At 43.4% G+C, this 26,457-nt stretch overlaps 1 long non-coding RNA gene across 1 annotated transcript; it reads left to right on the top strand.

The window, feature by feature from the left end:
• The first annotated feature begins 148 nt into the window (after positions 1–148).
• On the top strand, positions 149–26,457 carry LOC309386135. The gene is made up of 2 exons (XR_014174352.1): positions 149–768; positions 26,004–26,457. It is a non-coding gene; the product is annotated as an uncharacterized lncRNA (long non-coding RNA).

Below are 26,457 nucleotides of genomic sequence, written 5' to 3'. Positions count from 1 at the left end.
GACTTAGCTCGAAGGGGCGGGGACTGAGCGTGGCCCCGCCCCGCTTTCTCTGGCAAGGAAAACGGCGCGACGGACGGAAGGCGGGGAAGGGGGGCGTGAAATGTGGGAATGCGGGCTAGCTGCTCGTTACAATGGCGGTAAAAGGAGTGGGGGTTTTCCTGTTTTTTTTTTTTCTGTTTTGGGCAGTTTCGCGGCGGTTCCTTGCACTTCAGTTTAGCATTTTTGTCGTAGCCACCGTTTTATTTTTCCCCAAACAACAAAAAACGGATTATGCCCAGGAGCTTTAATTAATATAGATGGACACATTACTTAGAAAATGTTCTGTAGGGAGGACGACAGATAGGAACTGAGGGAAGGCACACAACCTTTATTAACAGTATAACACAGCAAAATGTAAGGCAAACCTCCACCCACTCCCCCCAAACAGCAGCATTTGACAGCTGGCAGCCCTTTTTATACTAGAGCTGTCAGACGCTGAACCAATAGAATGGCTGCATTCTCCTGCCAGCTGGCTGCTCAACCAATCAGGGGCCAGCAATGATAATCAATGGCGTCGTAGCCTCGAGGACTTAACACCCCTCTCCTCCCATTTAGCACATGCGTAGTCAGACAAATACGCCGGCCGGTGTCAGCTCCGCCCAGATCGCCTTAATTCAGGGGCGGTGGCCAAAGGAGGAGCCGCTGGTGGAGAGTCCTGTGGAACATCAGGAGACTGCGCAGCTGAGTCGGCAGGAAACTTGACTGCCGCGGGACTGACCGGATTCTCAGGTAAGCCTGGTGACAAGAACATATTTTTTTCTATTTTGGGAAAGACTGCCTAAAGAAACCTTTTTTTAAAAAAAACCAAATTAGATCCTCAAGCAAGAATTAATCTGCGAAATTAATTAATACTGGATTGCATTGGAAAGCTTTTTTTCTTTGTAACCATATTTTGCAGATTGAAGTGCTCGTAACGTTGTTTGTTTCTCCTCTTAAAGTGAATGGATCAACCTTTTTTTTTTCTTCTGCTCCTTGTTACTTTATTTTTTGATTTTTGGACTAAAACCTTCCTTTTTGTTTTTAACAATTCTTCCTATTACTTGTTATTAAATTTTTATTAAAGAACGTTATTTCATTTAAGCCTGAGATAGTGAAAGTGCAAAGTAGCAACATAGCCACTCGGAAGTCAGAAGCTGGAGTTTTTGAAACAATGTATCTCTTTTTTCTCTCTCTCTTTGTTTTCATCAACTTTGTAGCTGAAGGATTTGTAAATTGTTTATACAAACTGATAAAGAGCCAAGGGCATGAATTGTTTTTACAGGTGCCTGTGAGAACTATTTTGGCAGGGGAGAGAAAGGGGAAAAAAACAAAATAAAATAAAACCCTTCTCTTTTGAAGAGCACCAAAAAAAAAAAACCCTTGTGCTTAAATCAACCTAAAATTTAAAAATAAAAGAGGCTTGGAAGACTAGAGGGGCAGTGGCTATTAGTTTTTTTTCCTTTTCTTTCTTCTTTTTTGGAAACATGGATCAATATTCAGAGGAGGAAACCTTAAAATTTCAAAACATTTTGGCTGGAATTCAAAATTTATTGGAAGGATACTGGAGAATTGAGAAGAAGTTGGAAAAACTAGTATTCCTCACATCAAAAGATGAAGGGGTTGGAGCCCCAAAAATTAAAGGGGAGAATGAAGATATAGAAGATAAAGACAAGACAATAGATGAATTTATTAATGGAGCAAATGTGGGTGAAAGTGGAATGAAGGGAACATGGAAGAGGAATTTCGACGAATTGGAGCTCTACCCCAGATTTCAAGATACAGAAGAGGAAAAAAAGGTAACGATGATGGTTTAAGAAGAGAAACTCTTTCAAAAGCACGATTGATTACCAAAAACAAGCTAACTTTAAAAATAATTGGAGGGCAACGAGACTACCTGAGAGATCCTTCAAGCAACAAAGTGGGGAGAGAAATCTATAAAAACCTTATAAAGGAGATAAAAAGAAGACTGACACCACAATTGGCAAGAGAGATAAGACTCTTTTGTTATTGGATAGATACAGGTTGACAATTAAAGTTGTTAATAAAATATTAGTTAATCGGTTGAGCAATAAGTAGGAATTTAGTAATTTTTAGATTGTTATTATATGTTTATTTGTTAACAATTAAATATCTATAATTAACAATAATGGAATGATAATGGATACAACTTAATGATATACTATGTACTGTTAAACTAGTGAAAGAAATCTGGACATAGATTGCAAATTGTGACCTGGGAAAAAGTCCTATAAATTTTACCAACAAACTTCTTTTTACCGTATTTTTCGCCCTATAGGACGCTCCGGAATACAAGACGCACCCAATTTTAAAGGAGGAAAATCTAGACAAAAAAGATTATGAACCAAATACTATAGTAAAATATTTTATATCAACTGTATAAAGTTAACAGCAGTTTAAGAACAATTTTATGTCAACCATGTAACATATTAAGAACTATCTTTACTCTCATTAACAGTCAGAGCAAGAAACAGCAAGAAATCCAGAAATGAAAGAACTGTCAATATTACCAATATGTTCTTCATTTCCCCTCCCCACTTATATTTCATCTGGTGCTCTCTTATCCAGCCATATTTCATCTAGTGGTCTCATAACCCCTCATATCTCATCTGGTGCTCTCTAACCCCCATATTTCATCTGGTGGTCTCTAACCCCCTCATATGCATCTGGTTTGAGTGAATGCTGCTGGAAAGGAGATTGTAAAAACTCATGAATGAAACTCATTTAACAATGCTCTTGCTTAGCAACCAAAACTTTGGGCTCAATTGTGATCATAAGTTCTCTTCCTTTTTCTTTCTTTCTTTCTTTCTTTCTTTCTTTCTTTCTTTCTTTCTTTTTCTTCCTTCCTTCCTTCTTCCTTTCTTTCTTGTGTCTCTCTCTCCCTCTTTCTTTCCTTCCTTTCCTTCCTTCCTTTCTTGTGTCTCTCTCTCTCTCCAACGTTCTTTCTTTCTCTTTCTATCTTTGTCTCTCTCTCTCCCTTCCTTCCTTTCTCTCTTACTCTTTCTTTCTCACTCTCTCCCCCTCCTCTCACACACACATACGTACCTTCCAGTTGGCAAAAATTTCTGTTTTGCCAGCTGGGAGGCTGGCAAAGAAGCCTCGTTTTCCATGCCGCCCGTGGCACTTCACTTGCTGCAACTCGGACAATGGGGAGGTGGGTGTAGCGCTGTCCGGGTTGCAGCAAGAAGAAGGATCGGCTGCGGGAGTCCGGCAGAGCAGCGTGCGGAACCGCACGGAGCCCCGGGGAGACGGGCTCTGCCCGCTGCTCTGCCGGTCTGGCGATCATCCGCTGACCCCTAAAGAAGAAGGATCGGCTGCGGGAGTCTGGCAGAGCAGCGCATAGAGCCCGTCTCCCCGGGGTTCTGCGCGGCTCCGCACGCTGCTCTGCCGGATTCCCGCAGCTGATCCTTCTTCTTTAGGGGTCAGCGGATGATCGGCAGACTGGCAGAGCAGCGCGCAGAGCCCGTCTCCCCGGGGCTCCGCGCGGCTCCGCACGCTGCTCTGCCGGATTCCCGCAGCCGATCCTTCTTCTTTAGGGGTCAGCGGATGATCGGCAGACCGGCAGAGCAGCGCGCAGAGCCCGTCTCCCCGGGGCTCTGCGCGGCTCCGCACGCTGCTCTGCTGGATTCCCGCAGCCGATCCTTCTTCTTTAGGGGTCAGCAGATGATCGGCAGACCGGCAGAGCAGCGTGCAGAGCCCGTCTCCCCGGGGCTCTGCGCGGCTCCGCACGCTGCTCTGCTGGATTCCCGCAGCCGATCCTTCTTCTTTAGGGGTCAGCAGATGATCGGCAGACCGGCAGAGCAGCGCGCAGAGCCCGTCTCCCCGGGGCTCCGCGCGGCTCCGCACGCTGCTCTGCCGGACTCCCGCAGCCGATCCGTCTTCTTGCTGCAACCCGGACAGCGCTATTCCCACCTCCCCATTGTCCGAGTTGCAGCAAGTGAACTGCCACGGGCGGCATGGAAAACGAGGCTTCTTTGCCAACTGGAAGGTACGTATGTGTGTGTGAGAGGAGGGGGGGAGAGAGTGAGAAAGAAAGAGTAAGAGAGAAATGAAGGAAGGGAGAGAGAGAGACAAAGATAGAAAGAGAAAGAAAGAACGTTGGAGAGAGAGAAAAGGTCTTTGCTCCCTCTCTTGCAGCAAGCCCCGATGCAAAAAAACACCAAGGACTTGCGAGTGAGTGACAGGGGCAGAGCTTCCGTGTTCATTGACCAACCGCAGAAACCCACCATTGCCCAGGTGGCTACATTTGGCCTATAAGACGCACCCAGATTTTCACCCTCTTTTTGGGAGTAAAAAAGTGCGTCTTATAGGGCGAAAAATACGGTAGATTTTGTCATAAAGGTGTAATGTTTTTTTGGGGGGGGGGGTTGATGTGAGGAGTTGGGATATAAATAGTAAATGACTTTTAGCTAATTATAATAACAACAAGGAAATGTTAATGGATATTGTTTAATAATATATACATGCTCTGGTATTGGTAAAAGCAACCTGGATATAATATTCTAAACAGCGGGGAGGAAGCTTAGAAACTTTATTAATTGATTTTTACTCAGAATATGTCATAAAAGCATAATGTTATTGGGCAATTTTTGAAATAGCTAACAAGTGCCATTATGTGGTTGTGATTTTAAGTATGAATAAGTTCAAGCAGAAGCACGTTCAAATAATCGTAGTCAAATGAGAATTGTGATATATTGATGGTAAGATATATAAAGATTTTTGATTTAAAGTGTATAATCTATTATGAACTACAAATAATGACTATGGAAGAAATGCATGAAAGTTATTTGTAACCAATCGACACGCTTTCTACAAGATGTATTGAAGGATTATTTTTTATGTTTTTGTTCAATTAAAATAAAAAAAATATTTTTTTAAAAAAAGAGAACGCATCACTGGGGGGGTGTTGCGGGCGGCTCTGTCTGCGCTGGAGCAGCCTCTGTTGATATTAGTTCCCCGGGGCAGGATTGGGCCTGCACCAGGTGTTGGTCTGCTGCGCTGATGGCTCGCTGTCTGAGCTGGTTGATGTGTCGGCGCCGCATTCACCCGTCACTCAGCTGGACCTTATAAGAGTAGGGTCCAGTTAGTTGTGTGATTTGTCCAGGAAGCCACCTTGGTTTGGCCCCATAGTTTTGGGCGTAGACTGGGTCTCCCACATTAAAAGCCCGTGTGGAGTTGCCTGTGACGACCCATAAGCCGTTCTGCGGGACTTTGCTTTAATGATTGGGCATGGAGTTGTATGCTATGCCAGGAGGTATTGGGACAGTTTGTCATGCCAATTCCCCGACCCCAGGTGGCCCAATGCCTCCTTACCCGACCGGACAGTTCGTTCTGCCAGGCCATTTCCGGCTGGGTGGAACGGGGCTGTCAGGGCGTGTCGTATGCCATGCTGGCCTAAAAACATCTGGAAGGGTGCCGGGACCATGCTGGGAGGAGTTTGACTCTGTTGCCCCCAAGGATTTAGACAGGTTACGTGGGCGGCTGCGAGCCACTACATGTTTATTGGACCCTTGTCCCTCCTGGCTTGTACTGGCATCCTGGAAGGTTACACGAGGCTGGCTCCTGGGTCTAGTGAACGCTTCATTGGGCGAGGGGTCCTTACCGGCCGCCTTGAAAGAGGCGGTGGTGAGGCCCTTACTCAAGAAGCCTTCCCTGGACCCGGTGGAGCTAGCTAATTATCGTCCCGTCTCCAACCTTCCCTTCTTAGCGAAGGTTGTAGAGAATGTGGTGGCACAACAGTTCCCACGTCACCTTGAGGAAGCCGATTATCTAGACCTGCGTCAGTCCAGTTTCCGGCCTGGTCACAGCACGGAGACGGCCTTGGTCGCGTTGGTAGATGATCTCTGGCGGGCCAGAGATAGGGGTTGTTCCTCTATCCTGGTCCTATTAGACCTATCAGCGGCTTTTGATACCATCGACCATGGTATCCTATTGCACCGGCTGGAGGGGATGGGAGTAGGGGGCATCGTTTTACGGTGGTTCTGCTCCTACCTCTCCGACCGGACGCAATGTGTGTTGGCAGGGGAGCAGAGGTCGACCCTGAGGTCGCTCACTTGTGGGGTGCCGCAGGGGTCGGTCCTCTCGCCCCTCCTATTCAACACTTATGTGAAGCCGCTAGGTGAGATCATCCGTGGTTTTGGGGTTGGGTACCACCTGTACGCTGATGATACACAGCTGTACATTTCCACCCCAAACCACCCCAACGAGGCCGTCGAAATGATGTCCCGGTGCTTGGAAGCCGTTCGGGTCTGGATGGGGGACAACAGACTCAAACTCAACGGAGAGGCGTTCTGCTGGAGGAGCGGCACGGCAGGAGGACCCCTGCATCGGCGGTGGCCATCGGGGGGCTCTCACTTCGCTCCAGGCACCGAGGAGCGCGAAGGGGAGGCGCGCTGAAGCGTCTTCGTTGTGAGGCTGTCCAGAAAAAAAAAGAAAGCTGAAGGATGCGGCGGCAGTGCGGTGAGGTGTAGACTCCCTTCATACCTATCACCAACTCTAAAACTTGTCAGTTGTGTTAATTGGAACTTTTGACTAACTTGGAGAAGTGCGGCTGGAGGGGAGGGGGATTTCCCCCCCCCTTGGACAAGTGGCTAGAAACAAACGTGCTCGTAGCCCCAAGGGAAGGAGGAGGGGGAGAGCCAAACCAAAGAGGTCACACTCCAACTAAATGGATCTTCAGATTTAAACCTTTAGGTTTTAAGACAATGTGATCTGGAAGCCTTGGGAACTTTGAATTTTGAAAATTTTATTTGTTGCCTCAGTACCCGAAGTTGGCAGGGCAAGATGGCACACTTCCGTTGTCTTCATGAAAGGTGAACTTGACTCCACCTCTTACCTTCAGGCTTCCCGTCTTTGTCTCCGTGTTATTTGGATAACTCTCTTGTGGATTGTTTGTTTTTGAACTCTCTGGAGTGAAAAACGTCTGTTCCCTGCCAGGGTGATTAGAGAGTTCCCTTGTGCCTGGTCTCTCTACCCCCCGGACTCCCTTGGCTGCTCTACCACTCTGACTGATTCCTCTCTATACTGACTGGACCCTTTATTACTAACAATGACATCTAAAAGACCACCTCCTGGAAAGGCTGGCTTTGCTGCCTCTGCCCCGACATCTGCAACCTCAAGTCCGAGCACACAATCAACACTGACAGCCTTTAAACAAGCTAAAACTATGGACTTGGAGTTTCATCAAATGTTTCAGCAAATTCTACAGGGACAAGAGGAAATAAAGAAACAACTGAAGGAGATGAAAGAAGAAATTAGAGGGAACCAGGAAAAAATTAATAAGAACTCACAGAGACTGGATCTCTTGGAGCGGGGGGCGGCTGAGATGAGGTGGGGGTAGAGGGCATGCAGAAGGGAAACAAAGAGCTTGACACCCAACAAATGAAAATAGAGTTTGAGAGAATGTCTTTTTATCTTAGGTTTCAAAATGTGATGGAGACAGATGATGAAAACATAAGGGACATCATGACAACTATCTTGGCTGAGTATATTCAGAAAGAAAAACAACAGATGGTGTGGGAAATAGACCTGGTGTATAGAGTGAACTCCGCATATGCTAGTACACACAATGTCCCCAGGGAGGTACACATTAAATTTCTTAGGAAAAGCACAAGAGATGAAATTCTGAATACACAAAGGGGACAAGCCCTGACATACAAAGATAAGGAGATAACCATACTGAAACAGATCCCCAAGAAAGTGAGGGAGAAAAGAAAATATTATTCGCAATTGGCGAATAAATTATACCAGAAGGGGGTGTGGTTTCGTTGGTTGCTGCCTGAAGGTATGTTAATATTCTGGGAGGAGACAAGAGTCAGAATTAATACACCCATAGAGGCGCAAGCCTTTATGGAAAAAAATAAATTACTCCTAGAAAAACCAGAAGATATCCCAGTAGACGTACAAGACACGGGAGGGGCCGGAGCACTGCCAACGGGGGGAGATGGGGCGACATCAAGAAAGCTCAGATCACACAAATAAGTAAGAAAATCCAAATGACATAAATTGACTGAAATTATTAATGAATTTACCACACTGACTATATGTTATTATGTAATATTTGAATGCGATGCAAATGTATACCATGAGTCTGGAGGGGGGGTATACCTACCACAGTTTGCGGCTGCCACAATTTGTAACTTTCCCCATACCTTTTCCTTTTGTAAAACACCAAAAAATCAATAAAACTTTGTTTAAAAAAAAAAGAAGTTCTGCCCTAAGAACGGGCCGGTGAAATCCAAATGGACTCGTGCCCATGGAACCCAGGGCATGTCCCATTCCCTGATGGGCACAGAAGGGGGAGCCAGTCTAGATTCCTGGCACTGCTGGCAGGTGGCTACCCAGTTTTCTATTTCCTGGTCAATCTTGGGCCACCACACATAGCTTCAGCCCAAAGCCTTCATGAGCACAGTGCCCGGGTGAGCAGTGTGCAGGGAACTTAAAATTGGCAACTTAAGCTTTGGGGGAGCTACCACCCGTAACAGGCACCCGTTAAGGACAGACAACTCATGCTGCCATATATAATAGGGGTGAAACTCAGGATCTACTGGCCCCTGTGGCCACCCCCTGTGCACCCAGTCCAAAACTTGGGCCAAAATGTGGTCTGTGGCAGAGAGCCTGGCAATATCCCAGGGGGATACTGGCATGGCCAACTCTTCAATTAAGAGGACCGAAACTGTAGGAGCAGGGTCCAAAATAGGCGCTGGCAGAGGGCAGTGACTGAGGGCATCAGCGTGCCCCAAGTTTTTTCCTGGCCTATATTGTAGCTGATAAGTATACACCACTAAAAAGACTGTCCATCTGGACATTCTTGGAGACAAAATCTGAGGAGTCTGGCAATCCTCCGCCAAGAGGGGTTTATGGTTGGTCACTAAGTGAAAAAAATGATCATAAACGTAATCATGAAACCACTTTACCCCTGCTACAGCAGCTAGGGCCTGCTTATCCAGCTGACTGTAATTTCTTTCAGCTGCTGAGAGCGTGCGCGAATAATAGGCAATTGGGGCTTCTGAGCCATTAGGTAGGATGTGACTCAGAACGGCCCCAGTGCCATAAGGCGATGCATCACACGCCAAAGTTAATGGGAGGCGATCACTATGAGTTTGAGTTTGAGTTTTGAGTTTTATTAAATTTATATACCGCCCCACTCTCCCCACAGGGACTCGGGGTGGTGTACAGACAGTACAAATAAAACAACAAAGCAAAAACAACAATACATTAGACAACCGACATAAACATACGGTCTGTGACATACCCAAACTCATTTCAAGTTAAAAACAGTCTAAAACCAAATTAAAACCCCAAAATTTACAATATTAAAAAGCCATCCAGGAAGGGCAGTAATAGATTGTACTTAAGATTCTGATTAGGCTAGGCCTGCTAGCCGGAACAGGTGGGTCTTGAGTTTCTTACAGAAGGAGCGGAGATCAACAGTAGTTCTAATGTCAAAGGGGAGTTCGTTCCAGAGGGTTGGGCCCATCACAGAAAAGGCCCTACTCCTGGGCACCGCCCGCCCGCATTGTCTAGCGGAGGGTACCTGGAGGAGACCCTCCCTGTGTGAGCGGATTGGTCATAGGGATGTATGGGGTAGAATGCGATCTCGCAAATAACTAGGTCCCGAGCCATGAAGCGCTTTGAAGATGAAAATCAACACCTTGAAACGCACTCGAAAAGCCACAGGTAGCCAGTGCAGCTCGCGCAGAAGTGGTGTTACATGGGAGTACCTGGTACTCCCCAAGATTGTCCACGCGGCTGCATTCTGAACCAACTCGAGCCTTCGGGTGCATCTCAAGGGGAGCCCCATGTAGAGAGCATTACAGTAATCAAGACGGGAAGTCACCAGGGCCTGAGTGACTGTGCGAAGGGCGTCCCGCTCAAGTAAGGGGCGCAATTGGCGCACCATGCGCACCTGGTGGAACGCCCTCCCAGCCACGGCCGTCACATGATCATCCAGCGACAGCCGGGAGTCTAGGAGGACGCCCAAATTGCGTGCCCTATCCACCGGGGGTAGTTGTTCCCCCCCGATGGCCAGAGATGGAGCAAACTGGCTAAAGCGGGGCGCCGGTAGCCACAGCCACTCCGTCTTGGAAGGGTTGAGCCTGAGTCTGTTGTACCCCATCCAGATCTGCACGGCTTCCAGACACCGGGACATCACCTCGACGGCTTCGTTGGGGTGGTTCGGGGTAGAGATGTATAACTGAGTGTCATCTGCATACAGATGGCACTCAACCCCAAATCCTCGAATGATCTCGCCCAGCGGTTTCATGTATGTGTTGAAACAGGAGAGGTGAGAGGACCGACCCCTGTGGCACCCCACACGTGAGCGGCCTCAGGGTCGACCTCTGCTCCCCCGTCAACACACATTGCGTCCGACCGGAGAGGAAGGAGGAGAACCACCGCAACACGTTGCCCCCCATCCCCATCCCCTCCAGCCGGCGCAATAAGATACCATGGTCGATGGTATCGAAAGCCGCTGAGAGATCTCGAGGAGCTCTGGCAGGGCCGCTGATGCATAGCGAGGAGCCAAGTATGCAATCAGCAGGCCCGACTGACTCCCTGGGCCCCATCTCACACCTAGAGTCTCACACCCAGATATCTGAGGTACGGTGAATTCTCTCAATGCCAGGCCTTCCCATATAATTACCGCTACCCCGCCACTCTTACCACCGGCACGAGGCTGATGGAATACACGGTATCCTGGTGGGCACATTTCCACGAGGGGTAAGCCCCCCTCGTGGCCCAACCAGATTTCCGTGATCCCTGCAAGGTCCGGCTCCCTCTCAGAAACCAGATCGTAAATGAGGGGGGCCTTATTAACCACGGACCTTGCGTTACACAACATCAGCCTCATGCCCTGGTTCTGTAAACCCTGACCACCTAGAATGCGAGGGTTGGTACAAACGACCGGGCGTATCCAGCGCCCACGGTCTCCCAACCGACTACAAGATCTTCTTCTGTCCTCGCATCCACCCCTTCCTACGACCGTTGGAATGTAGGAACCCTCTAACGGAACGACGTTCTCATTCCCCTCCCCCACGCCGCTCTCTTCCCCCCTAGTCCCACCTGTTCGCCTGGCCCTGCCCCCATTCCTGGTCTGGCTGCCCCCTCCCCCCACCCTGGATCCCCCTAAAACACTTAACAAACATTTAAACAAAAACCCCCTGAACCTCCTCTTCCTCCACCTCTCTGGATTAATGCATCCGTCCTCGAGGTGGGCCCTTGTAAGGGCGGAGGGCCATGCCTGCGAGAGGGGGGACTCCCGCAGTAAAATAAGGTCGAACCTCGAATACATGAAAATAAATACACCGGGCTAAAGATCGATTCTGAGTGCTAGAAGTGTTAAATGAATCTACCCGTTTAAAAAATCATGACAGAGCGGCAACCAAGATTACAAGATGAGAGAGGTGACTAAAGAAATAGGTGGAGGTGGCTAAAAAATAAGTAGAGCCTATAATCTACAGTTCTTAATAGTAGGGGGTTAGGCAGTTCTTAAAAATTCGAGAGAGGTTAGCGGATGATCCATAGCGGGCAGGGGGGGGTTCAACAGCTCCCTGCAGTCCTTCCAAGCCCCAGGTGGTAAGGGGTTAAACCGATCTCAAATTCTATGCAAAATGGGAAGGGGGTGGTGGCAACAGCTCCCTGCAGTCCTTCCAAGCCCCAGGTGGTAAGGGGTTAAACCGATCTCCAAATCTATGCAAAATGGGCGGGGGGAGGACGGCTCCCCGCAAACCTTCCCAAGCCCCAGCATCGCCTCCGTCGCTTCCGCGCCGTTTCAGACGGCCTCTGTTCTTCACTCCACACCTTCCGCCGGCCTCCGGCGTCCTCCAACGACTCCGGTGATCTCCGATGTTTCAAGCCCAGCTTAAACCTCGCACAACCTCCACTGGGCTTCTGGTAGGCTCGGGGCTCCCAGCGGGTCCAACGGGTCGGGGAACTGATGTTTAGAGCCCCCGATAATCTTCTGGGCCGCCACCGCCTCCATTGTCTCCCTCCGCTTTTCCTCGTGTGGGACGCCATCGCACCCCGTCGCTAGCCGCTCAGGGCGTCGCTGCTCTCACCTCAGGCTGTCATAGCTGTCGTGGCTTACAAGAACGCCCGCAAACAGATCTTGAATAGTTCATAACCGCCAAAATGCCAGCTCCAACAGCCGTCGACGCCTGCAGTCTCTCGGAGTAAGCCGGCACGCGCGCCCGCTGACCGCCATTTCCCGGTTCACTACAAGTTTTCCAAAACGCCACTTTTCTTTCTTCCCCTCTCCTGTGCCGACCGGCCACCCTGGGGGACCACTAGGGTCCTGAGATAAGCCAGGGTGGTCATTGGGTAGGTTCGTGGTCCTCCAGTTCGTTTAGAGGACCAGCAGCAACCCAGCCCGGTCAAAAAGAGCCCGGAGCTCAGAGGCTGACCGCCATCCTCCAGGAAGCTCCTCCTCCTTTTACTATATTGCACTAATAAAGATTTGGATGTAAGGACATCCTTAACTGCCCTAAAGACTTGGGCTTCCTTAGACCCCCAATGCCAGGGCGTCTTGGAGTCCAGGAGCCTATGAAGAGGCTCTGCAAAGATGCCTTATGGGGTAAAAAAATGGAGTAAAAATTAAGTAACCCCAGAAAGGCAGTTCAGCCTTAGAAGAGGGTGTGGGGGCTTTCTTAATTGCCTCTACCTTGGACGGAGTAGGGTGGATGCCTTTGGAATCAACTAGATACTCCAAAAATTCTACACTGGGGACCCCTATCCTACACTTTTCTTGTTTGAGTTTCAGCCCCGCTTGGAGGAAATGGGTCAGGACTGCTCTTAATTTATCGACGAGCTCAGCTTGATCCAAAGTGGATATAAGCACGTCGTTGAAATAGGGTACCACCCCTGGCAGTCCCTGGAGCATCTGCTCCATTAGGCTTTGGTAAATACCCGGGGCTACACTGACCCCAAATTGCAAATGTTTACATTTGAAAGCTCCCCGGTGCGTTACGATGGTTTGAGCCATGGCAGTGGCTTCGTCCACCAGGAGCTGCTGGTACGCTTGTGCCAAGTCTAACTTGGCAAAAATGTTTCCCTGGCCCAAGGAATGGAGCAGATGTTGAACCACTGGCACTGGGTAAGGGTTGGCTTGCAACCCTTTATTAATCGTGCATTTAAAATCCCCGCAAATTCTAATACTATCATCCTGCTTAATAGGTATTACTATGGGGGTCTCCCAGGGGGAGTGGTCTACTGCTTCGAGCACTCCTTGTGCTATTAATTTATCTAGCTCAAAATCTACTTTGGGCCGAAGAGCAAAAGGCACTCTCCTGGGTTTTAGACATATTGGCGCCACCTGGGGGTCCAAGTTAAAAGAAATGGGAGTCCCATTATATTTACCCAGCTTGTTGTCAAATACGTCCGCAAACTCGCTGGCCAGCACAGCGAAGGAATCTGGAACAACGGAGTGGATGCCAGAGACGTTGAGCACCAATGCGGAGAACCAGTCAGGCCCCAGGAGGCTGGGCAGATGGCCATCTATAATGATGAGGGGAAGAGGCCTCTGGAAGTTATTGCTGGCTATGGTGAATGTGCCGCAACCCACAATGGGCATTGGCAGTCCTTGATAGTCTTTGAGGCGAAGTGGGCATTGCCTGAGTTGAGCTTGGTCAGGCTGGGCACTATCTCTTTGATAGTAGCGCAAGAGACCAGGGATTTGGAAGAGCCAGTGTCCACCTCCATCTTGCAGGGCTCTCCCTCTATGCGCACAGTCAGGTATATCTTATGGGTAGGTGTTGTGGCCCAGCAGGAGCTGTTGGAACTGCCACCAGACTCCGACAGCGAGGGTCCCTATGAGTTGGCTCTGGAGGATGTGGAGGACTCTGGACAGGGTTCCAACTCTGAGCAGGGATCAGAGAGGCTGGTTAGCCACCAGGAGGCGCCTGAGGCATGGAGCAGTGGTGAAAGCCAAAGGGAGTGTGCTCCTGATGTCATGCCTTGGAGCAGTGGGGAGGAGACAAGGGACAGTGAGTTGGATGTCAGCAGTGAGTTGTTGTTGGATGCTCGTCACCGTAGAGCTAATAGGTGTCAGGAACAGTTGCGCAGTTACAGGAGGTAATTGCACTCGGCTGATGGTAATTAGACTCCTCTTCAGACTATAAAGGGACTGCTTGTGCACACGCCCTTTTGCAGAAGTCAACGCATGAACTAATGTGGGAGTACAGTCTTGTGACTGTAGGCAGGCTGGATTGCTGCTAATGCTTATCAGTGCCGGGTTGTTATTAAGTCTTATCTGTGTTGGTTTACTGCCAAGGACCTGTCTGTCTGTCAATAAATCTTGTAAAGTATCTTTGGCTCAGAGTGTTTTGGTGTGGACGAAGGGGGGGTCAGAACAGGTAGGCTTAGTCAGGGACGCATGGCTGATAGCCCAATCAGGGTGCTGCTGGTCACCTGCAATGGCAAAGCAGTCTTTGCGGTGTTTGGGAAATCTTTTTACGAATTGTCTAGACAAGGCGTGCTCCGGAGGTGGGTCAGCGATTGGCATGGCTGCTCTGCAGACCTTGGCTAAATGTCCTTTCCTGTCACACCGGCGGCATATTGCGGCTTTGAACCTGCAGACTGACCTTGTATGGTTCCCGCCACAACTCAGGCAACCCGCCTGAGGTAAGAAAACAGCCTGAGTCTTTTTTTTCCTGGTGCCAGTTTGAGGCGGCTAATCTCTTCTTCTTCGTACGAGAAGGCTTCTTCATCGTCTTCTTCTTGGTGGACAGCATGGCCCCTGCTGGCATGGGTGGCCGGTGGCAGAAATCGCTGAATTGCTGCAGTGGATTTGTCTGACATTTCATATGCCGTGGCTTCATCCACAGCTGCCTGAAGGCTCAGCTCTTTTCATGCTAGCAAGTGTCGCTGAAGTCTGAGGTCTTTGATACCACAGACCAGCTGTTCTAACAGGGCATCATCCAGCACAGGAAAGTCACAGTGCAGGCCGCTGTTCTGAGGGAAGCCATGTAATCACTCACAGATTCCCCTTCTCTCTGGGTCCTCTGCCTGGCTATGCGCGAGGGAGTTGGAGAGTAATGATTTTTAAGTTTCTCCAAAAGTCTTTCAAGGCATCGAATGGACGGATTGAGGGGCTGCTAAAGCCCTGGCTGTTCCAAACATCTCGTGGCCACATGCACTGAGAAAATATCCTCTTTTACGGCCACTGGACAAACCGGTGAAGTCGTTTGCCTCCAGGAAGCACTCGAACTGCTCAAGATAGGTGTCCCATGTTTCAGTGGCCGGGCTGAATGCCGTGAATGCCGGTAGATTAGCCATCCTTAGAAGGACGGAACTTGAGGAATTAGCTGTGGAGCGACTTCTCATCGCCTGTGACTTGAGGCAGCTCTTATTAGTGACTTCGCTTTTCCTTTACCTCAGTCCTGATCCCATCCTTGTCTCCAGTGTTCTGTAGGGAGAACGAGTCAGACAGGAACTGAGGCAAGGCAGATTGAAGCTAACACAACCTTTATTAACAGGATAACACGGCAAAATGTAAGGCAAATCTCGACCAAGAAAACAGCAGCATTTGACAGCTGACAGCCCTTTTTATACTAGAGCTGTCAGACGCTGAACCAATAGAATGGCTGCATTCTCCCGCCAGCTGGCTGCTCGCATCTCAACCAATCAGGGGCCGGCAATGATAGTCAATGGCATCATAGCTTCGAGGACTTAACAGAAAAAAATTAAAAATGGTTAAAAGCCACTCGTTTTAAAATGTATAAATCTGGGTAATGAACGTAACTAATTAGATTAAAGCAATGCAGGGAAAGGAAACGGAAGCATTGCATGGCAATGTATATTGCGGCTCTGCTGACATCCTAGCTCTAATGCCTGGGGGAGAGGGGATTCCAGGTTTTAGTAGCCTTCAAGAAGATTGGCACCACCCGAATCTCGGGGGCAGAGGCAGTTCCATAGGGAAGTTGCTTTGACAGGAAAGATATAGATATATACTTCTCCCTTCAAGATGGCAATATTTGAAAGAGGGATCTTGGAGCATGCCTCCCCCTCCCCCAAATCAAAAAATCTGGTAAAATAGGCAAAAACTGACCAAACTGTTTGATGGTTGTGCTGCCCCAGCAGTATATAGTGTAGGAATTAAGAACTGTCTCCTTTAAGAAACTACCTCATGGGAAATGTAGGCAGAGACTGCCTTATGGGAAATGTAGTTCCATAATGTGTGATCACATCTATGTTTCTGATTGGCCACTGGGACATTTTGCCCGTGTGTAAAGTATATAGCCGGTCAATTTGAATGCCTTTGTGAACCGGAATAGTAGTGTGTATCTCCGCTCAGCATGGGAGTAAAATCATCATCTTTTTACACCACGTGATGGGACAGATTATGGAAAGTCAGGAGTATCTTAACACTGAACTGTAAGTTTTGCTATTAAGAATGCCTGATAATAAACTTGATCTGAAAGAGATTCCTAAGCATGGAATTAACTGCATGCCCCGAGCAAGTCCACAACGCCCGAGGCAGAACAATGGTCTCACAAGTAAATTGGTGTCCCATGTAAGGATGTGAGAGTAATAACTAGTATAGTAGGTTGAAGCAGAAAATATATAGGAAGCCAGTGCAACTTGTGCACAGCAGTGGTGTTGCGTCAGCACACTTTGGAGCACCCAAAATGATATTATGGTGCTGCTGCTTTCTGCACCAGCTGAAGTCTCTTGAGTGCTCTTCAAGGGCAGCTACGTGTAGAGCATGTTGCAGTAAGCCAACTGAGAAATGACTATGGCTGGGTCCAAGATTAACACAACCGATGCACAAGATGAATCTATGCTGCAGCTGTGAACTGCTCTTTCAGCAGTGAGTTTAAGAGGACCCCAGATTGTACACCAACTTGCTCTAGTACAGTGCTATCCCATGTAGAGTTAAACCCAAAGCCACTTGGTCTTCCCAAGGTTGAACTATAACCAGTTATTCCCCTGTCCAGAAGAACTAATGCAGCCAGGGATGGAAATACAAAGCTACGTATCAGCATATTGATGATGACATTTTACCCAATGCTAAGGAATGTCCTTGCCCATAAGTTTCATATAGTTCAGGTCTGCATGGTTTGTAAAGGGGAAAGGACCACGTTGATAATTTAAAATCATTGCTGACCTTTGGTGGCCAATCAGCTGTTTGGCTGCTAACAAGTGTCAGCAGCACTGGAGCAGGCAATGGTGGTGAGACTTGGAGGTGTTAGAGATGCTTGGCAGCTCATTTTTAAGGACTGTGTCTGCAGTGGAATTTATTGATTTCTTTAAAAACACCAGTGGGTCACAAATGGCTGCTTGATGGGGTTCAAGTGTATGAGTAGGGCTGATATAGATATTAAATAGGAATCAAAGGAATATTGTATCAAAATCTGCAGGGGGAAAAAAGATTGTTCAACGATTTCCTCAGAAACTTCAACCATAATTACAAAGCTTTGCCATCAGAAATAATAATATGCTATGTGATCATGTAATTATATCTTCTCCATCACAATTATTGCATCAGCAGAATGCCCCATCGGCATTTTAGGAGTTTCACCCTCTCTTTGGGAGGCAAAAAGCAATAGGATTTTTGTGCAGGACTCTTGAAATTTTGCAGCTAAAATTGCTCAGATTTGTTCTGGCTGGTCATCATGTGGGTGGGTTCAGAAGACTGATTGGTGTGGTTTTTTACCAGGGTTCATTTCAGCTTTTTGAATCCAAGGAATAGATAGGATGATCTGTTATGTGAAGGTTACATACCTATCCTTGCTGGATTTTAATCTGTGTATTTTTTGCATCTTTTTACTGCTCTATTTTGGAATTATGAATCACTTTCGTTTTCGCCATATGGAAGTCAGTGGGACTCTCCCCTGTGTAGTGAAAGTGACCTGATTTGATTTACATTTACACTGGATTTTTGCTACAAGGATTTTGTATTCTAATAGTTTTTAAAAGCTCTGGTCTTACCTCTTTTAATCTCTAATGGGAACTTCCCCCTTTTACTATTCATTTTCTATTGTGGGAAACATTATCTCAATTTTTTCTGTTCTGCCATACTTAATTAGTATATCTACTCCAGTTCTTGACAGCAACTATTTATGTTTTGTTGTGAAAGCTCAGCTACAAGAGCGGTTTGGACTATATTAAAAATGCAAATAACAATAAATTAAGGATTCCAAATATACATCATATATTCCTTACAATGTCTATAAAAAGAGATAAAATTAAGGCAAGAGCCTGATCAGCTTAATGTTAAAGCCCTTTGGGGAGCCTTTGAAAAAATGTTTTTCAACTTACAAATTTAAATTGAAAATGGAGATAAAATGTTTAAATTAAAAATGATTTTAAATGAACCCAAAAATGGCATTCAGATACAAGTAACAATAGCTAAATCAGGCTTACAATTGGATGGATTGGAATCCAATTTGTAGCTGGCAAATTTGAAGGAGGGGGATCTTGGTTTGAGAATTGCAGGCTTATTGGAACAGACTGAAAGGGACATAGATTCAAAAGATTTGGAGATGATAGAATTGATGAGTGATTGGACTTTCTTAAGATTGATGGAGAATGGACTTATTATATTGAATCAAAAAACAATTATCAAGAGATGCTACATTTCAACTTGTAGGAAAATTATTTGAACAACAAACGCTGGAGAAATATTTACAACAGATTTATGAGTTTAGGGGATGAGATGCAATTGTTGGAAAAGATCCCAATAATTTTTTTAAGGAAAAGTTTTATCATTAAGAATCAATCGAGGATATTTGATCAGAGATAACGATTGTAGCAGTTTATGGTAGATCAGAAGCTATTGACTTCTGATCTACCATAAACCACCGCAATTATTATCTCTGAATTAATTATCTTTGAGTTAATTACAATAATCTCTAAATTATCTCTATGTGTTAATTACAATAATAGATTGTTAAGCGAGGGCTTTGAAGTTTGTTGTTTTTCCTGTTAACTATTTTTTTATATATAGTAGATTGATGCTAGGTCAAATTGATTGGATAAACAACTGTAAAAGTTCATTATGGGCCTGTTTTGCAAGGGGACGTGGAACTGTTATCCTTGAAATATATTTATCAAATCAAATCAAATTTTATTTGATTAGCCGCACCCTCTCCAGAAGGACTCGGGGCGGCGTACAATTAAAACACATAAAAATACAAATATAAACAATACATAAACATATACATATGCATGTGCATGGAGGAGGTAAACAAATGAATAAAATAGCATTAAAATTTCGATTTAAAATCCCCTCAATTACAATACAAAATACACAGTTAAAAAAACCCGTCAGGAGCGATATGATAAAACTATGGTTGAGCCAGGCCAGCTACTTGGAATTAATTATCTTTGAGTATTCAACAAGGGGCAGCAAACCCTGTGTATGTTTTTTTAAGCACTTTTTAATGTCTTGTTTTATTTTGCTATGTTCTTGCATTTTTGCGCGCTATTTTCTGGAGTTTCTATTTTACCTTTGTGAACAAAATAAAATATTTATTGGAAAAAAATTTCCCTCAAGCGTTTCACATTTCCAACTCGGTTTTGAAATACGTTTTACATTTTTGATAATTTCTCTGGTGTCATATACCAAATTTAACACAATAATTAATTTTATTTAAAAATTCTCTTAAGTGGTGGCCCACTGTTATCTATTAGCAAACTAGGCATATAGTATTAGTCTTGACATGATGCCTAGATGTGAAGCGGCAAGATGTCTTTTAAAACCTTCAGGGTGAAAGTGTTGTTTGTCCTGAAACCATTTGGCATTCTGCCAACCCAGTAATAACTCTGAACAGGGAATAGGTCCTCCTGTAAGAGAAGACCAACAACTTGCTGGGATCCAGATAACACATACCCAAACGATTAATGTCTGGTGAAAGAAACCAAGAGTGACACAAGTAGTGACTCCAGAGCAGTTTGTTGTTGCTTGCCTATAGACAGGAATCTTGCCAGACTAAAGCGCAAATCTATGTAACTATTAGACAAACCCTCTGGAGTTCATATGGAATTGGTAATATCTATAAAAAAATAAACCCAGGGAATGTTTTTAGATCCATTTGTAAACTATTTTTAATCAGAAATTCAAAATTCTAAAATGAATTGCTAGGAAATGTTATGCAATACAAAATTGCAGTCTGATGAAAAATGTGATACAGTAAGAATGCGTTGGTTATTATTTTCTTCTTGCCTTCCTTCTTCATAACATCTGTCTGAGAAGATGTTAAAGAATTATTAGGCAGAATATAAAAGACAAAATGTTCAAATCAAATTTGACTCCTAGTGATTTAAATAAGTTGTAGGCAAGTACCTGTTCCTGTTCTTGGCACATTCAGAGCATTGCACAGTCCAAATCAATACTGCTATAATTTTCCTTATTTTTAAGTCAGCATATAAGCATACTAATTTTAAATATTCAGAAAGCACTTGTTCGCTCACGTTCCATATAGAAACTATTGTTAAAAATACTGTGTGGTTCCCTTATAGATGAATTTTTTTGTGATAAGGAAAAAAATAGTAGGGAGAATATAAGATTGTGACAAATGGAAGACATGTCTATAACTTGCTACATCTTATATACGAAGTAGGAAATTAATATAAAAACTTGATCAAACATTATATAGATAATGTTTATAGATAGTATTAAAAGGCAGAAAATTACAGTCTGCCCATGAAATACAGTAACATAAATAACAGTTTATTTCAAACAGTAATATATAGGATTAAAGCATCTAAAGTTCTGGTGAACTATAAATGCTTGATAGTGAATTAAGTTTTCGTTTTTCAATTTATCTTCAGTGATTCTAAAATCTAACACATCAATAATCCCAATCCTAGATTGATTCATTAGGGAGAATTATTTCATGTAGAAATATGGAAGCCCGTAAGTACTACATAATTATTGTATTTCACAAGCATAGAAATATGCTGTGCTATAGCTCACAAATACACTGTAATTTAGTGATACTTAAAATTGAATGCTGCTTCTAAAGGGTGGTCACTGAAATTATTGCCTAACAGTCACAGTTTCTCAGATGGTATTCAGAAAAACCTTTCACCTCCTTACATTACAATCCATGAAACCTTTGCCTTCAGTGTTGTGATTTTGTAATACATTTATTTAATATATATAGTGAGATGTTCTATTGGTTAACTGGAAACAGGAATTTTGTGCTAAAGAACTCAAAAACATTAATGTAAATTTAAATCCCATAAAGATGCGTTCAAAATAAAATAATCACTAGATGGTTATATGTATCTAAATAATGTCAGAACATTAAGACTCAACATGATATATGTATTTATCCATTATAAAAATATTAATTAGTTCAGACTTACATAATTCAGGCATGAATTGTTTGCTTGGCCTCCCAAAATTCTGAGACAGATTTTCTTTTTAAAATTTTTTTTTTTAACATAAAAAATTCTCATCCATTACATACAGCATGTTGTTTGGTTACAAGCGTTTGTGCATCCATATTTTCAATTACGTATACAATCATAAAGTTTCCATCTAATATAACTTAAGTACCTCACTTTTATTGTACATCATATGTTCAATTACGGTTACTATTTCTTTTCAGTGAACCTAATTCCCTTGCATTCTTAATTGTCTATTTAATAACTATACTTTTATGTAATCACTTATCTCATTCCGATTATTTTTACAATGTAAAAGAATTTACCAACTGTTTATGTTTATACATCACTACTTTCGATTATGCATAATCCCGCCAATCATCCATCAAGTATGCCTATGTTCATTGTTGTCCTTGTACATTCAAGCAAAAATGTTATTCCTTCATTTTTAAACAGAGTATTCTAAGTACTCACTTCATACATATACCAATCTTTCATTACTTCCTTATTAAGCTATTTATAAACAACAAGATATCTTTATAATATACATCACTACTTAGAGTCATGCATAATATCACCAATCATCTATCAAATATACATAGATTCATTATTATCCTTATCCTTCATTTTAAAACAAAATATTCTAAATTATTCAATTCATATATATGTCAGCCTTTCATTGAATTGTTATTAATCTATTTAACAACATGTTTGTATTATCACTTATCTCCTTTGATTAAAACATAAATAAAACATTTTTCATTTCCAGGTTTCCAGAGACAGATTTTCCTGAAGTTTTAAAATTGAATATTTTAAAAAGTTTAGATTAATTGTCCTAGCAAATGTTCCTTATCAAGCAAAGTCTATTAATAAAGTAGTATACGTTATGTTGCAATCTAGCTCCTGGGTGCAGAATAGCATTGGAGTTAAGAGTTTAGGAAGTAAGTTATAGCTCAAGAATGCTTAAGCATTTTAATACAATATGTTAGTTAGTTCTTCAAAAGTTTTTAAAAGCTTGCTAGTAGTAGATATGATAGCACATCCAATTCTTGGATGCATGTTGAAAATGTCTAAGAAGAGGATTATGGGAAAATGACAAGATAGCAAATATTAGTCAAGCACAAACCATGATTTGCTATTGGGAGTTAAATGAGGGGCAAGTGCTAAACTTTTTCTTAATCCTGATATATATATATATCAAAACCAGTTTATAGCAATTTTAAAAAATAAAAAAGGTAAAACAATATCACAAGGAGGAAAATATTGCATAAAATGTAGCCAACATGGCTACATGGCTGCCTATTACCAGGGCATCCCCAAGATTGAAAAGATTGAAATTGAAAAAAATACATTTTGAGGGCTTTCCGGAAATGCATGAGGAGTGGGGTTAAACTGCTGCTGCATATTTAAATCTTCCTGATTAAAAGTAGTTAAGATTTATTGTATCCTTTTGGATGCATAATATAATTTTGTTGTTTATTTTTGATACACTAGGGGGAGCTTTTCTACTACATTTGGTTTGTAATTTCTGATTTATTTGAATAGGAGAGAAATACTGGATTTTTTTGCTTAAGGCTTCATATAATTTTAAAATATAAACAGAACAAAAAGCAAAACATAAGTCTTCTTGTTATAAAAGTATGTTTTGGGCTTTCTTAAACAAACTTTGGTAACTCTTCACAAATGTAGCAGAATGTATCACGGCTGTTCCAATATTGGTGAGACATTTCTGCTGTCATTAATCATCCTATAGAAAGTCGATACTTGACTTAACTTGTTGTGTAAATTACATGTACTGTACATAGACAAATTTTGAAACACTAGCATCAAAATACATGGAAACTGATATTAATGAAATGAGTAGCATCTGTGCATGCAAACTGCTTTGTAGCCTTTCCAAGTACCATCCAGTTCTATAAACGTTGGGTCCGGAGTGCATGGCTGGACATGCATGAACTACATAAAGCACAACACAGGCAAAAACTGGTAAACTTTGTGTGTGTGTGTGTGTGTGTGTGTGTGTGTGTGTGTGTAGCCCTCAACTTGTAACCATTCGTTTGATGATTGTTTCAAGTTGCTGTGGCACTGGAATAAAGTGACTTACGATCATTTTTCACGCTTACAACCGTTGCAGCATCCTGTGATCACGTGACCAGAATTTGTATACTTGGCAATTGACATGTATTTATGATGGTTACAGCAGGGGTGTCCAAACTTGGGAACTTTAAGACTTGTGGACGTCAACTCCCAGAATTCCCCAGCCAGCATGGGGACTTCCCCAGTCCACAAGTCTTAAAGTTCCCAAGTTTGGACACCCCTGGGTTACAGTATCCCAGGGGGTCATGTGGTCATATGCATTCTTCTGACAAGCAAAATCAATGGGGAAGCCAGATCCACTTAACAACTATGTTACTAATTTAAAAACAGTAGTGATTCATTTCAAACGTGACAAGAAAGGTTAAAAAATGAGGCAACATTCACTTAACCACTGTCTGGCTTAGCAGTGAAAATGTTGGGCTTAATTGTGACCCATAAATCGAGGATTACCTGTATAAAATGAAATTACAAAAACAGATTTCTATCAAAGAGTAAATGATAGTTTAAACTACTGATTACTTTCATGATTACAGCCAAAAATCTGTAAGATACCCAAAAGTGTTTAGGAAGCAAAATCTTTGCTGCCCAGTGTTATCAGAGAGTTATGATATCGTTTCTTATGAAAAAAAGGACAAAGTATTATTGTTACGTCCAGTGCCAGATGGGGCTAAACTTCTGCCCTGTGTCTCTGCCATGCCACAGTTTATCCACATTCAGCCATATTGTTTTCCAGAATATATTATTTTCTACAGAAACCTAAATATACGTATTTAATTGAATAGAATAAAAATCAGAATATTTTATGAAGAGACAAAATCAACATGTTCCAGATATTCAGGAGAGAGAATGATAACTCATCCTGAATTAATGAGAAATAGAGGTAAATAAAAGGTGAAAACATTTTTTCCAGTTTTTCGGGCATAAATAAAAGTTTAGAAGACGTGAGACAGTAACAGGTGGAATGTGAAAATCCTGGACATTCATCATTGCATTACTCACAAAAACAATTTTCTTTTGTATGTTTTAGTTCATATTATATCTGAAATTCTTCCTTTTAAAGTCATTCAACTACTACTACTTTTAAATTCACTCATATTTCTTTATTTAAATGCCACAGTTGATTTAGACTTGAAGGTTTCTGAATTAAAAATGAATGACCAAAAAGAAGGAAAATTTATATTAGGAACAGAAGTAATTATGTAGAAAAATATAGACAGGCCATTTTTAACCATGGAATCAAACAAAAGAAGAATCAAACACCCAGAATATTTTTTCCTAAAGTGAAAAAAATTACAGAATTCACATCTGAACTTCTCTGTTCAATTGGATCAGAATTGCAGATTGAAAAGCAGGTTTCAAACAAATAGGTATTCAAACAAATAAATACTTCAAGGGACAATTTACTTCAAGGGACAATTACCTTCCTCAGAATCAGAATTTATATATAAAGTAAACCAATATCTTGGGTGTTTATTTACTTTGAATATCTGCAGAGTTTTCTGTTTTGCCCTCTTCAAAGGAAAGTATGTATATCTCCTTGATATCAATGGATAGTAAGTATATTGGTCATTTTATCGCAACATAAAAACCCTAATCTCTCTCAGTCACTAGGCTTCCAGTTTGTGCCTGCAGCGCATGATGGTTGATCTATATTGTGAAAATCATTTTAGCAGTCTTCTCAGCCATGGCAAAGGAAGCTAGGAAGTTATCACTTCCTCTTTCACTTCCCTTTTCTTTGTCTTGCGAGCTGAAACAACAAGACATTTTATAACAGTCTACAAACAATTTCAGGACAGGAGTGAAATTCAGTAATACAATAGATTGTTCCACACCATTGGCCCTTATCGTGGAAGCCACAGAAATAACTGTTGATATTAGATGCATCATATTGGGTCAGGAAGAACCTGTAAGAAGAGCCTTGGGAAAAAAATCTGGAAACAGAAGACAGATTACAGAGGAGGCAATCTAGTAGGCAACTTGGACTCGGCTTTGTATACTGATGCAAGCTTATTAATTTTTTTACAACATAGAAAGATTAGCTTGTTCGATTATTAACACACAAGTTTTGTTTCAAACACTGCTTACATTCAGTTACAGCATGTTAAGATCTCTTCGCTCACTCTGCCCAAATGTGCAAAGAGAGCCTGTATTGAAATACTTTCACGTGAAATAAAATTGAGTTGGTTGGTTAGTGGGCTGAACCAGTTTGTAAAGCAGAAGTGGCAGCCGTGGGAGGGATTCACTTACCTTCCCTAGCGGTTTGCAAATGTGAGCACGCACTCAAGATCGCTTTGCTCGCACACGCCGTGTCTGCGCATGCACACCGCCTTGTGTGCATGTGCAGTGCTCGTGCATTACGTCAGGGTAGGTGGGCAGAGCCTCCTGCAGCCATCCCTACCGGTTCACCCGAACCGGAGAGAACTGGCTGAATACCACCTCTGAGAAGTGGTTTGAAAAATATTAAATAAACAAAACTCCAAACTATCCCAAATGTATGATTTAACTCCTTTTTTTGCATCTGTGTTTTTATGTTTTCCTAGACTTGCAACTCCTGCTCAACGAACAGATGGCAGTCATGGCTAGAAGAGCCTTTGCACAACCTCATTTTGTGCACAAGTTGCAGGCTCTCCTGGATCAGGAGGACCTGTGCTCAAGTCATTCAAGCCTGGATCATCTCATGTCTGGACTACTGCAATGCATTATACATGGGGCTACCCTTGAAGAGCATTCAGAAGCTACAACTGGTGCAGAGTGCGGTGGCACAGACAATCTTTGGATCCCGTAGAATGGCCCACATTATACTGCTGTTCAGTGAGCAACACTGGCTGCTGGTTTGCTACCTGGTGCAATTCAAGGTGTTGGTTATTACCTATAAAATCCTGCATGGTCCAGATTATTTATGGATAGGACCGGCCTGCCATCTGAGCTAAAATCCTACACCATGTGCAAACTGTACAACTTATGCATCAATAAAAAACGTTTCTTTCTACTGTT

This window comes from Natrix helvetica (genome assembly GCF_964273705.1).
Source record: "Natrix helvetica genome assembly, chromosome: 2".
In the NCBI taxonomy this organism is placed as follows: Eukaryota; Metazoa; Chordata; class Lepidosauria; order Squamata; family Natricidae; genus Natrix; species Natrix helvetica.
The sequence above is the reverse complement of the archived record's forward strand: the minus strand, read 5'-3'. Positions and strand labels throughout refer to the sequence as shown.